This window comes from Cydia amplana, chromosome 18 (assembly GCF_948474715.1).
Source record: "Cydia amplana chromosome 18, ilCydAmpl1.1, whole genome shotgun sequence".
Taxonomy (NCBI): Eukaryota; Metazoa; Arthropoda; class Insecta; order Lepidoptera; family Tortricidae; genus Cydia; species Cydia amplana.
Window position 1 is genome coordinate 5,988,831 of NC_086086.1, and position 14,852 is coordinate 6,003,682.

Sequence of the window (14,852 nt, forward strand, 5' to 3'; positions counted from 1 at the left end):
CCGTAAAACGGGGTGGGTAGGTTTCGCGGGGAGAGGTGGGTTATGAATGGGGAGAGAAGGTTTGAGAGGGGGGTGAGAAGGGATTTTAAGGCTACTGCTACAAAAATAATGTATTCCAATTTAAAATGGAGCTATAGTAATACGCATAATAAAAAAAATTCGATCCAACAATCTTCCAAAATCACCTTTGTATGAAAACCCCTCTCACCCCAAATACGAGGCACTACGGGGTGAGGTGGGTTTTCCTCTTTATCGTCAAAGTTATGAAATGGAACTACCCAAAATAAAATAAAAACTAAAATACATACGTCCGGAACACTTATTATATACACCATTCAGATTTCATATGTAAAAATAAAATGTTATCGAGGTTTGAATTTCAGTTTTGACCCTACTCACCCCATTTTACGGTACCTAATCGCTGTCTGGACTATTTCGGATCCTAGTCACGTAATAGACAGGACCGGATGATGTAGCCTGCTGTTTCAGTAGGTAGGTAATTGTTTTTTACTACTGGAAATGCTTAGTTATTGGAAACACGCAGAACTACCTATACAAAAACCAAACGGGCCACCAGAGCCAAAAAATGGCTGACTAAAAATATCCGCATCTAGTTGCCGTTTGGTAGTCAAAAATTTGAATCTTTAGGTAACAGTGGCGGCGCGTCCGCCACCGGCTTGCCTGTTTTTGGACATTTGAGCAGAGTTGTAAAGGAAATATGTAAGCCAAATTAGCCCCGGCTTGCCTATGGATATGTTTGACGCGCCGCCACTGTTAGGTAAGTACCTACATACATATAATCACTAGGCGAAGTTTTTGCTTAGCTCATATTCAGATCTATTTATATTATTTTACCAATTCCAACATTGAATTTTCATGAAAATGCTATTCTGAATTACTTAAGTAATGTTAATCCCAGTACACAGGGTACCGCTCATGTAGGACTAAACAGTACCGAGAGTGCGTGAGTGGTTTTAGGAATACCTAGGTAGATTAGAAACATGATGATAAATGAAGCACACTCGACGTGTTTAGGTCATATTGGATAGAATAAAGATAAGTAATAATTAATAAATATTAATTTTGCAATTTCCATAGAGTCGCTTGTCTGTACGTACATGATGCAATAATAATTTGACCCATGTTTCGCTGTCACACATCTCATCTAAATGTTATTGCGACCTGCCGGTCGGGGGCCGCCGGTGTAGGATTTTATGCGGTTGACAATAGTTGCAGATTACCTTTTTTAGGACCCTTTCAGAGAGTAGCCTTCATTACGAACCCACGTTATCTTGGTAGGTAGCGGCAGGGAGTATTCAAACTCGACTGAAACATGTCATTGTCATGGTAGGTACTCATTTTTGTTGTCCGCTGACCATTTTATAAAAATGTATCGGCTTCGGCTATGGTATTTTAAATGATGTCATCTTGGAAAATATTTTACTAAACAGTACTAGTTACAATCACCTATCATAATATCCTACCTAAGATAATAATAAAGAATGCGTCGTATGAGGAAATTAAAAGACAACAGAAATGATTGGCGATTACTCCACCGACAAGAGCAAAGCTCTTAAGTTATGATGATGATGATAATAATATCGTACACCAGGACGGCGGCGCAAAAATATATGATATGATGCCACAAGCACGAAACAAAAATAAGAGTTACAGAGCCATTGTGAGGGTGAATAATATATCTTTCAACGCGTCGTTCTATATTATTGCAAGTGTCTGTCTTTTCTGAGAAACCCCTTTACCTTTAGTTTATATACATTTTAGTTACTTTTAATGTAAACTTTATCAAATAAGACCACCAAATGTAAAAAAACGTCTTTCCAAGCCCCCTAAAAAGTTTGGAAACTGGGCCATTGTTTAACTTGTCCTAAAAGTAGATTGAGCCACACGCACGACTACAAGTTAAAAAACACTTGGATGATAGACCGACAAAATGTTCGGATTCAGGCTAGATCATCAATACTGCAACGGAACCTGGCTGCCGCAAATAAGGTACTACTTGATACGTTATAGTTTATCGAAAATAAATGAAATTAATAACAGTAGTTGCCAAATATCAGGGACAGGACATACTCTCATTACTACGCGCTATGTTAACAAGACTCATTCATAATAGCAAATCGTCAAGCCAAGAGGCCCTTTCTAGCGTTAATGTTATTATATTTCGTGTTTTTCAAAAGCCGTCTAGCGTAATAGTATTATCATGATTTCAATTACTTTAATTAAAACGATGAGAGGCAATTCGTGTGGAAGTCTTTTGATGTTGTGAATAGAAATTATCTTACAGGACCTCGCCCGTCTCGCGGCCGGTCCGGCATTTCTGTGGAACGCAGATTAAAAAAGAATCAAAGGAGGTTTAGAATGTCTAAGGCTAGTAAATGCCTAAGGGCTAGGATAGCTAGTTCAAAGTCTCGTAAAACAATATTCTAAGATTACGCTGCTCAAAAGGAACTGCTTGACCTACAACCTAATTCAATTAGATCACTTCTTATTGTCGACGATTTTAAGCTAGCAAGTAGCACGCGAGCGCTAGCCATAGGTTTAGGCGGAGTATGTCAATTTCTTAGTAGGTCACTTTCGAGTTAGGTCACGTTCTGAGGACGTCACTTTCCGAAGAGGACACATTCTTAGTTCGTCACTTTCTGAGGTCGTCACATTCTGAGTACGTCACTTTCTGAGTACGTCACTTTTTTTCATAGTAAGATTAAAGCGTATACCTACCTGCACGAACAATGAATACCAGCAATCAGCTGTACGGCATACGGCCGCTTTTATGTATGACGTACAGGTTGTTTAGCAACATCGATTTTGATATTTGCAGTATTACTTTTGCGTTCTGAATCCGAACGTCATCGACAGTTTCCCGTTATCGTCTATAGATTCGTATTTCCCTTCAATTACCACCGAAAAAAACAACCTGTATGTCATACATAAAAGCGGCCGTATGTCGTACAGCTAATATGATTGCTGCATGGTATCCATTGTTCGTACAGGCGCAAGTTGCACGTGCATGCTAAAAGAGTGACGTACTCCGAATGTGACGTCCTCAGAAAGTGGCGTTCTCAGAAAGTGACGTACTCAGAATGTGACGACCTCAGAAAGTGGCAAACTCAGAATGTGACGTCCTCAGAACGTGACCTACTTAACTCGAAAGTGACGTCCTGAGAAAGTGACATATCCGCCTAAACCTAGCCATACGTCTCAAACCAAATATTCATAAGTCATCTTGAGACCATGCTATTTTAAAATAGATTATAATTATAAACTAAGTTTCATGCCATTTTAAAATAGATTATAATTATAAACTAAGTTACCAAGCTTAATTTATCTTGAATCGGATTTAAGCCATGTTATTTGAGTTATTTATAAATTATAAGACGCCTCCCAATTACAAAGTACGTACCTATTGAATGACGGTTTTAATTGGTAGGTATGCTAGTTTAATGTAGCAGCCCATTCACATGAATCATGTCTTCACCCGAAGCGTTTGTAAATAATTCCGCCAAACGCCCTCAAAAGGCACGCGTCTAAACGTTTCAACACACTTAATACAATTTAGGGCGGCTTCATAAATATATTTCGCTTTCAAAACACAAGAGTGGTTCCGACTTCGACATCAAAGTCACGTCGTGATAGGCGCCCATGTTTTACATATCAATTCTCGCGTAAGCCGCCAAAAGGCTGAAATGCCGACTTGAGCTGGGCGCTTAAGACTCTCCTTGTACATGCTCAACTCTTTTTGCGCAGTTATCTTGGTCTATTGCTAAGTTATTTCCTTTGTCGACAAAGTGGAGTCATTCCTCAAAGTAGAGGTTATCTGCACGGGCACGGGCGGGAGAGCGGTGCGTTATTAAAATCGATTCAGTGAAGCTTCGTTTTTCGTTTCGTCGAACGAAAACCACAGCCTTAGGATGTTGTGAGTTTTTGTGGTAGTTAAGTGTAACAAGATATCGAATACTCTCGGAACAAAACAATTATTTAAAAAAAATATATTTATCTGTGAAATAAATATCTAAAGATTTTCTACCCCAAACCCCAACAAACCGTAAGTATGTATTGCGAGAGATTACGGTAAACAGTTGAATAAGTAACTTTTGACTGTAGTACTTGGTGCGCCAGGATTATAAGTAGATACATAAGTAGTTCTTAAGTATGGTCTTCAGATTATATTATATTGATTTTTAGATAAAAGAAAAGTCGATAGTTTGTTGTGCCACCGTGGACCGACTGTAATATTTTGAACTCTTATGCATTCTCGTCATATACGTATCTAGGTAAATAGTTATAAATGTACCTACGATACGTTCCAATGTTAGCTTCTTCAAATCTTTGATATATCCATTTTCATATCCTGTTTGCAGACCATAAAGATGAATCGAATCGCCCGAACTCTGTCTTATATCCCGCTTTAAGACAGGATCGAGCTTACAAAATATGAGTTGTGTGCGAAAGCGAACTGTAACTCAGTTTGAAGATCGGAATGCTTGAATTGTTTCCTCGCATTGCTGGCCAGGATGCAAAGCCGCACGGTGTGCGTTGTGCTATGGCTAGGACTATAGTACGCATAAACTAATACTGGGAAATGTATTCAGAAGCATATAATATGACAGCAATTTGATTGCAATCTCAGTGCGCTACGTTATTTTTATAACTTTATGCAGTTAGGTACCTACATTATTATATGTGTTGCAGCTTGCTGCGAGCTGCGCAGTTATAAGTAAGTTTGTTAGCGATAAAAACTGGATTCATAGCCAAAGCTGAAAGACGTGTCCAATAAACTAGGTCTTCCCGAGGACAAACATTGTGTGCTGCTGTCATAAAACGGTTCCTAGCGATGATGACCAGATTCGTTAATCCACCTTAATGGGAACCTTCCAACGTCGTGTATTTTGGTACGAAGTGGCGACCATGGACAGCGGTGACCAAAAACATCTCTGTCCAAATAGCCATCCAAGTGATCCAAGTGCGAAGCCATCTTAGGCGGGACAAAATCCTATTAAAAAAAGTAAGCTTATTAGCTTAGGCATAAAACGCTAATAACAATATTATGTTGTCCCAACCTGTTAAAAATAATAAATAGGTAAGTTCATTCTACGTGTCTATGGGGTGGCCACATGTGGCCCAAGACCGAGATAGGTGGCAAAAGCTGGAGGAGGCCTTCACCCAAGAGGGGATCCCAAAATAATGTTATTTTTGTTGACTGTTACAACATGGTTACAACTGTTCAAAGGGATCACAAATAAAAGGCTTTTTTATTTTTATTTATTTTATTTATAAGTTCATTCTACACATTGTAATGGGATATGTTAATTGTTAAATTATATACCAATATGATTCCAATCTAATCTCAGCACGCCAGTTAAAGCATTTTCGAATAGTGTCCATTTCCCGTGTTCCTTGTTGGAAAACTGTCAAACTCCTACGTTTTGTTGAACTCTATTCACACAAACTCTATTCAGATCTTAATAAAATAGAAAATACATTGACACTGAGGGTACACTTTAAAGTGAAATTTTTCACGTATCTCCAAAACAAATTGCGATGTGAAAATGTTGTTTGGCGGTTGGTAACTGTCATTTGTGCGTTTAAGTGGATTCAGTACTTCCACTCTAGTACCATCGAGAGACGAATGCACGAGGGAATTATATAGAGTAGATAAAACAATTTCCTCTTGCTAAAGTTGTTAATGACTTTCGTCACAGAGTTTAAGTGGAAAATAATTATATTCTCTCCACTGTAGACGACGATGTTTTGTAAAACTAATGCATTTTTTTTTGTACTGTACAGTTATTTGACTTATTTCTTTATGGATTTAGTAACTAATCAATTATGTAGCCGAAGTGAAATAAGTGTGTACATATAAAACTCAATCGAGTACCATGCAGTGGTGCAGAGTATATGAATTTCGCTGGATGTGATATGTAATAATGATAAGATGAGTGTGGAGGACGCCACCCACAGTTAATGGATACCTATATGAAGAAAGGAAAGAGTACAGGCATTCGTGGCACGTGCAATGTTACCTGAAACTAAGTGATACCTCCCCGCACCACATGACTTCGCTACCCCCTCTCGCAAAGCAAAGTCATTAATTCTGCCGAGAAGAAATTAAAACCGATACGACACAAATTTTCCTCGTTTATTCTCGATCGAAGATCTTTCAATATCTGCCTTTATTCCAACTTGTACTTAAACTTAAAACAATAAGGTCCAATTCGCAGTGACGGGCGCTATAGAAAAAGCTACATGTAAAAGAAGAGTTTTCAATTTAATTTGCCGAACACGCGCTCTTTTTTTAGTATTCATCTTCTTTTGATTAGATTAAACATTTCGATTGGAATATTTTCCTATTTGGTGCTCTGATAAATAAGGTGTTTTTTTTTTACGTAAATAACCGTCTCGAGTCGATTTGAGTGTAATTCAAGTAATTTTATGCTCGAAATAGAATGAGAACTCGGCGTTGAGTTATTGAAGTCTTGAGAGGCGACACGGATAAAAAGGACACGGATGACGATGGAGAAGATTTAGCTTAACACTGGACTTTTGTGGTTGAAGATACGTTATCGTGACACGACCAAAAAACATCACTTACCGATCCAAACACATCAGCACAACGTGACAGGCACTGCAGCTATCTATGTATTTAGTCCCTGTCGCCGCCATGTGGCCACGATGTCGCTTGACCAGACACCGTCCGCAGTGGGCGACTGTCTGCCACCCGCAACCGAGGACGACGACGTTCGAATGTGTGTAATTCGTAAATGCACGTCGCATTTGTGGCGGACCAAGGTCACCAACCGCGAACGGCAACTGGCATTCAAACACGGCATAGCATAGCATAGCAGCCGCAGCGTCTGTTGTAAATATTAGAGATTACCACAGAAAAGATGACCTATGTGTTCAGTGCAATCTAATAGTATTTGTATAGTACGTGGTAATCGTCTGCCGTCAAGCAAACCAGAGGGCCTAACGCAAACCATGTTCAACGTGTTGCCTCTCTGTCGCACTTGTAAATTCGTACGTAAGTGTGACAGGGAGGCAACACGTCGAACGTGGTTCGTGGTAGGCCCTCTGACACCCGCGGCGGGCAGTGTCAGTTGCCTGTCGTGACGTCACGGCACGCTGGCCATCGCGGGTGGCGTTTCATATACAAACTAAGTAGATCGCTGCGTAGGAAAATACCTTAAAAATAAATTAAGTCGAGCTCGCGGACAACTGACGCCCCAGCTTTACACCTGTAGGCCCGAGAGGTAAAATATTTACGTGGCCCGTAGCTGATTTCTCTGAGGAATAAGCTTGTAATCCGCCGTTCTAAACACAACACACTTGTTTACAATTTTAACGTGCCAAGCATATTAAGGTGAGAAACACAGAGCTTCTCGGATGTTAATCGGATTTTGAGTAGTGTCATGTAAACGACTTCCACTGCTGGGAATAAACTTTCACAAATATCTCCACAATAACCCTTCGTGTGGTGGGCACTCGTTCAACGATTTTGCGATCTTGGCCAGATCTTTCATCTTGTATTTTGGGAGCGGGGGACAATTGGTTCTACGACCGATCTAGCTACTATTATTACCCATTGCTACTCTCTGTGCTATGTTGTATTTGATAACTACATTCATTTATTTCTATTCAATTAATCCAATACACAGAAGAAATCATGTCTCCACATGTATGTGATTCTCTTGCGAACCTCCTCGTTTCTAATTCGATCTCACAAAGTATAATCGAAACTGAGAGTATTACATATAACTCTCTTATGGCAGTAAGCCATCGCTTACTGCAGAGCCATGGCATGCAGAAACTACCGTGATTGAACCATAATTATTTTATCACTAGGCGACTAGGCAAGGGAAGCAACATACGTAATCTATTGTTAATTATTTACGTAATATATGCAACGGCAACAAAACAGCCACAGATTACAATAGTACCCAAAAGAGAACTTTATAATTATTACAGTACAGTCGAACGTTAAATAAATTTCCCTGACTGCAACTGGTAAGTGACTTTTTTATTGTCCATCACAGTGAAAAGAGAATACTTACAGATAAAAATCATAAGATATTTATTTAACAACAGGCGATCTTATAAATCTTATAATCGTAGCGGAAAAGCAAAGTAACAACATATTATCCAAGCAGCATACGTAAAGGTAAAGTTTAGAAATACATATCTACAAAATTGCATATCGTAACTGGGTCGTGGCATTGCAGAACACGTACATAAATCGCATCGGCAACTATTTAACTGAGTTAGGGAACTCGTCAGAACTTAAGAAGCGAAGTTGGCGTGTGCTGAAAGATATTAATAAATCGCAACATGGTTTACGTCGTTAGAAGGGCGTTCATTTGCACACCCTTGAACCTATGGTGTGAAATTTCAAAGCAATGGGCTACATGACTAATTTTCATTTATGGTATCAATCGATCGAGTTTGTTTTTAGGATCAAATGTCTATATGGGACCCATTGCATTAAAGTAACACAAACGTCAGAAATTGTAGTCAAAAGCCGACAGTCGCACTTCACTCGCGAAACGCCCTATACAAAACGGCAAGGGAACGTGACGTCAAGGTTTCTGGGAGCCCATCTTGTAGTATGGACAAAACAAGAAAATGGCGTTTTGTCGGTGAAATATTGCGTTTATGTATATAGTTGCTGTACAATATTTTTTTGGATGAAAAGTTAGGAATCGAATGGTACCCTTACTTTTATCGTTTTTGGAACGTCGTTATTGTGATAAATTGCTCGTTTGCTATTTATTTTACTAGATTTTGTTATAAAATTCATGTGTCACCATCCCTATTTCCCTGCGTGAATTATGTGAATGAACTCTTGCCATGATCCTTCATAAACGTCCAGTTGGTAAATGTTTTATAGAAAGAGGAATCTGTAGGCAGTAGTCTATAGAATATAGGTACGGGCAGGGCAAGGGAACTATTTCCTGGCTACGTGCCAGCCGCGGAGTCTAACTGTCGCCATCTGACTTCTGTAGGCGTTCATACGACGCTTTAACTAAGAGGAGAGAAAGGCCCTTAGTTAGTTGCCAAGTCCTGTCGCTGATAAACTAAGCGTTTATGTAAGTGGGAAACGCCCTTTGTACGTGTTATTCAAGGATCGTGCCATCTGAATATAATGGACAATAGTGACTATTATTTATTTATTATTTTTGTATTACGTAAAAATACATATGTGAATATACCTACCTACATGTAGAATCAAAGAAATAACAGTCATAGTTCTAATAAAAAAAATCAATTGAATGATAATTAATTTCACGCCCGCAAAACCTTGTAATTAGTGTTACTTGTATTGAGTTTCTGCAAAGTACTTTCAGATGCTAAGCAAAGTTAAATATAGATAGTTCAGCATAGAATTTACGTATACATTTGCGATTATTAGTGACTTGATATTCTATGTAACTACATTGTCCACATGGCTTGGCTTAGTTAGGTGATAGGTTGAATCTGGGTTGAATTCTGTAAGACTGTCCTCAAAATATTTATTTATTTAATTCGAACTAGCTTCATGGATACTGTCTGCTCTCTACAAACAATTATGATCCAAAATAACCATCATACCATACCCTGGGCACGTAGCGCGCAATCACTTGCTATTGTTATTCAAATGCGTTTCAGTCGCCGAACGACAAGCGTTTTTATACGAAACCCCATGACAATTTTTAATATTACTTAAGACGAAACAGGAGCTGAGATTTAAATATTTTAGGTAAATATACCCGTCTCGCTAACGGGAGCGGCTCCTAAAACTAGTGCGATAAGGACAAGGCGAAAAATCCTGCGTAGAAATCTCAAAAATCGAGGTTTCGTACTCGACTGTTTCCTCCTCCAAAACTTAACCAATCGTAACCAAATTTGGAAATCTAAATGATTATGAAATTATCTGTGTCGGACCGTTTTGCTTTTTTGTCTAATTGATATCAGTTTTGAATACCACGCCTCGCCTCTCATTTCGGCATAGTCAATTAGGCCATTTTGGCCATTTTTGAGGGGCTCTAACGCCTTAAAAAACACAAATATCAAAAAAAGCAAAACGGTCCGACACAGCTATTGATGATATTAATTTGTGTTGAAAAAATAATTGCTCTAGCTTCAAAACCCACGGAGGAAACAGTCGAGTACGTTTGTATGGAGAAATGACCTGGTTGTCACTTGTCACAGACTATTCAGATTTTGCTTAATGAGAGAGTGAGACGCAACGCAATGCACATAGGACAAAGATCTTGGACAAGTAGAATACCGCCCGAAGAGAAAAATTGAATCTCCGGGTTGTCAAGGCTCCGGTCGGTCAGGGCTTTGCACATAGCGTGACCGGCCCGGACCCGTACCGTGCTACTCCCGAGCCCCGGATATCACGTGGTGCTTTCCATAGAAAACGAAGCTCCGGAAGCATCGACCCGGCCACGGTCCGGTCTAGCGTGAATCATCCTTTATGAGTCGTTTACTAGGAGCACGACGTCAGGTGCAGTTTTACTTGAGATATGCTAGGATTCAAGCAGCACAACTGAGTTGTATTCTTACTACGGTTACTACTGAACGGAAGAAGAGATCCCTTAAAGGGATAAGTTCGCCTTTGTACTAACGGCGAATATTATTTTCCTATTTTATTTAAATTTTTATACAATCAAATGTTTTACTACTACTACTACTATTCTCAATTCTGTTCCTGAGGGCCTACCGCGAACCACGTTCGACGTGTTACACTTACGTACGAATTTACAAGTGCGATAGAGAGGCAACATATCGAACGTGGTTCGCGGTAGGCGCTCTGGATTTCTCTGGGAGCGTCACTTTGTCACTAAGTCATTGTTCGAGACTATCTCTGGTTTACAAACAATTAAATAATCAAATAAGCCGCGAGCCACCGCCTACCGCACCCAACAGACTAGCATGGAATGTGTAGATAAAGCTCTCTGCTGCTCGCTACTGCTCTCTTTCACACTAACTCACTCTTGAAGAAGTACTGTACATCTATTCGACATAGTGTTATAGGTTTTTAAAATTTTTAAGTTCGCTTTGTACTTTTAATAGGAGCACTAAAAAGCATAGGAACGATGCACTTATTTTTGAGAATTGGACTTACACAATTGATGTCTATCAGGGATGTTACGGAGCTCCGTTTCCGTTAAGTCGGAACTTCCGTTTGGTATTACACATCCGTTTCTGTTCCGGTTCCGTTACTTTTAAAACGGAAGTTATATCGGATGTCAATGATTAGCGCGGCAGCGGGACATGAGCGGTGTACATCAAAAACAAACAGGTTTATACCAGTCATTCGCTCATAGCCCCGCTTGCCACGTGCTGCAGTAATTAGATGTTCTGGTATATCCGTGTTTTTGAATTTAAAGTACCTATTCGTGTGTGTTGTGTTGTGTAATGTATACCTACTGATAGTACTGACTCAGGCTCCGGTTCTGGTTCCGGTTCCGTTTTCGGTTCCGATTCCGTTTCTGGTTCCGATAAACTAAATTTAAAACAGGTTCCGCTTTCGGTTCCGATAAAACCACATCCGTTACATCCCTGATGTCTATGATGTCTAACATACTACTACTGACGGCTGTCAACTGTCACATAACTATATCCAATAAAGCTACGCCACAGTCGTGTACAGATCTAATACTAATTACATCGGGCTAGTATCAATAAGTACCTAATGTAACAATTTTCATTAAGTGCTAGAGAAATGTCTAACCATATGACATGTGCGTGACAACATGCTATATTATGTAGGTAGTGGCAAAGGCGCTAGGATCGTGCTAGTGGCACTTGTTCTTTCCTCCGCTAGGCTCTGTCATTAATAAATGTCTGAAAAACTTCGTGTTCTAAATTCGCTCGCATTTTCAAGCATAAAACATTCTCTCGTAATTAAGATGTACAAAGATTTATTGTTTGAGGCAGCCATGTAACATCGTTTGCTGACGTTGGCGTTGTCTTTGGAAAATGAATCTAGGTAACAGAAAAGTTAAGGTCTTCTCTGAAAAAAAAAAAAAAAACAAATTACACCTGAGAATGAAGCAAAAAAAAAACATTCTGAAACACCTGTACTACTTTAATACAGTTAACATTATTTGCCAATTATTCACTGGTGTTCAAACTTATATCGTCATATTTATCATAATTACTTATGACTATGGGCTCTATTAACCCAACCAACTTGAACCACGTATTCCTTACTACGAGTAGACGAACTTAATTCAATATAGATCTAATTTTGCCATTTTATTTATTATTTACACATGTGTAAATCAATCTTCTTCCTCGCGTTATCCCGGCATTTTGCCACGGCTCATGGGAGCCTGGGGTCCGCTTGACAACTAATCCCAAGAATTGACGTATGTGTAAATCAATATCGTACAGTAAATTTTCGGCAATGTGATAAGCCCCTAAGTATTTCTTGATAATTTATAACGTTAACAGTATTGTTTGCAACGTAATATCCTAGATACGAATAACTACACAGCTTAGCCGGGGCCGGGACACAACAACCTTTATTTCTAAAAATTAATTTTGTGAGCCGTTTCGTTGCACAATGATACCGAACGGAACAAAACTAGGCAGGATATCCCGAAACCCCCGGGCTGGGTCCGGGTCATGATAGGCATCCATTTTAGGGAGGTATTTCTTGAGAATTTATTGCGTTGGCCTCGGGATGTTACCGATCCTACATGGAACATGTTGCAGATTTCAAATCTTTTTTTTTTTCAGTTATACCTTATGTACATGTACGTGTATTTTGCTACTAGACTCTGTGCGGAGAGAGAAGAGTCGTGAAATGTATGGAGTCCAATACATTCTACAACTCATCTCTTTTTACGCGCAGACTCTAAAACTCTTGCTACCTATTGTATCATAACATAACCACAGTGCTCAGTCCCGTCATATTAAATTTAGACAGACAAAAACATCATAATGGATCATGGAAAACATTTGGAGATTCTACTCCGTACTACTCCGAAGACCAGGCCGCGTAGCCAACATGCCAATCGCTTACGCTCCGTAGCGATCGAAACGCAACTGTCACTGTCGCACTAATATGAAAGAGTGATAGAGAGATACAAAGCGCTTCGTTATCGATGCGGTGGCGATTGTCACCTTGGCTAGGCCGGCAGATTCTGAACTATGCATCTGGCGTATCAAAATTGTTATCGTTAAAGTATTTGAAGATTTATTATTACCATTGGATTTAGGTTGAGTGCGTTCTTTTAAGCACATTGAACCTTATATATGTTAATATTTATATTTTTACAAACGACTTACTGACTTTTTTAATCCAGCAAGCTTGGAGCATTCCCTTCTCACATTATTTTTGCCATAAAAGTAATGAAGTGGTTTTACATCAGCAATGAATTTTCGTTTCAGAATACGGCCGGGTAGGTGACGGGTCTTTTGGGACCTCGGTCCTTTTTGAATGTCCGATGATACCGTTGGATCCACAGAACCGCGACTGTAACATTCGAGTCTAATATTATTTAGGGAAATCCCTTGTTAAAATAGCGAAGTTCGGCAAAGTTGAATACCTAATATTATTTACTTGAATTGAAACCATGAAATAAAATGATTCGCAGCGCCTATGATGTCTGTATTTTCAGGTATCTACACCTAATGCCGTTCAGATAAGTTTGCCGGTGTCTTTACTTTTGCGTATCGATGTGTTTTCCCACTTGCATCCTAAACCGAGTTCAGGGTTCATTTGAATATCTAATATGTGTACATGTACAAGTACATACATATAAATTCAATTGTTACTAATCACGACTCAAATAGATAACAAAACTATAAAACTTAAACCTAAATCTAAAAATAAATTATACTAATGTTAAAATGACATACTAAAAAATATCCCCCTGCGGCATCGGATGGTGCCGTAGATGCTGGCAGCATTTCCTCGCTGTACCGCTAGACTAATTCTTTGATCGAGGAAGTTGCCAGCTCTGCGGTCACCTGATGTGTAATACTGTATTTAGAGTTTGGGCTTATATTCTAGCCACTTATTATTACGAAAGCGAACTAGACCTTGCTCTTATAGCCCAGTGGAATGTTTCGTGTGCAGCCGTAACTTTTTTCGAAATATATTTTATACCTAACTACTACACATTATCTAAATATACCTAATAAATAATAGGTACCTACTTAATATAAGGTTTCTGAAAAATAAAGAAAACATTATATACTCCTACCAAAGTAGTTTACCAAGTGTTTGTTTTCGCAGCTACATAATGTACTAAATCTGCCATAACCATCATGTTTTACCCTCCCGGACTCAGAAACGACCAGCAGCAACACGCATCAAACTGTACAATGTACAACACACTTGCAAAGGATATATTCGTAAAGTTTTAATCTCATCTCGTCATATTAACCCTTGTTTTATAAAGTCTGGGCATTTCCATAAAAATTACCATTCGCTTCAACTGGTATACCTAGTTACTAACTTCTATAATATTAGACAATCTGCTGGTGACATCGGCACTTGAGATAATGACACGATGTTTATAATACGACGTTTATATGACAGAGTTGAACTTGTAAGATCACCTCAATGTCACAATAGGGCAAAAAATGTGTTCTATATTTTTATTTAGCGTTTTCTCTCTTAGAGCTAAACTGCTAAAGCAATTTTTCAACGATACCTACATCCTTTTGCTAAAATGTTTACTAATGGCAGTAAATTTACTACTATTTTATCTTCTTAATGGCTTAGTTACATGAGACTTGAACTTTAAACTTATCAAATACATACCTACCTAAAATAAAACAATTGAAAGTCAGGATATGGTAATGTTACATTATAATGTCGAATTGAGCTCCAC